The following is a 528-nucleotide window of genomic DNA, read 5'->3' on the forward strand; positions in this document are numbered from 1 at the left end:
AGTGTACTCAACCGGAAAGGGTCGACACCGGGCAGTTGGACGTCTTAGGTAATAAAGACATGGCTTACCCGTAACTCATTGGCACAATGCCTCAGGGCAGCCCAGGGTGGGATGCTGAGTCCATCTGTCTACACTAAGGAAAACGAAATTCAGGTAAGTAATTTCTCCATTTCCTAGCGTGTAGCAGATGGACTCAGGACCAAGGGATGTATAAAAGCTACTCCGAATCGGGTGGGAGGCTGCCCGGGGTCCACTTAGAATTGTCCTTGCAAATGCCGTGTCCTCCTGAGCCTGTACGTCCAGACGGTAGAATCTGGAGAAAGTGTGGATAGAGGACCACGTTGCCGCTCTGCAGATGTCCGCAGGTGACAGCATTCTAGTCTCTGCCCAGGACCACCGCCTGGCTCTGGTTGAATGGGCCTTGACTTGTAGAGGTGTGGTTTTTCCTGCTTCTACTAGGCCGCCTTAATGACTTCTTTGATCCAGCGGGCAATGGTTGTCCGCGAAGGCCGCTTCCCCTTGCCTCTT

This window comes from Rhinatrema bivittatum, chromosome 9 (assembly GCF_901001135.1).
Source record: "Rhinatrema bivittatum chromosome 9, aRhiBiv1.1, whole genome shotgun sequence".
Lineage (NCBI taxonomy): Eukaryota > Metazoa > Chordata > Amphibia > Gymnophiona > Rhinatrematidae > Rhinatrema > Rhinatrema bivittatum.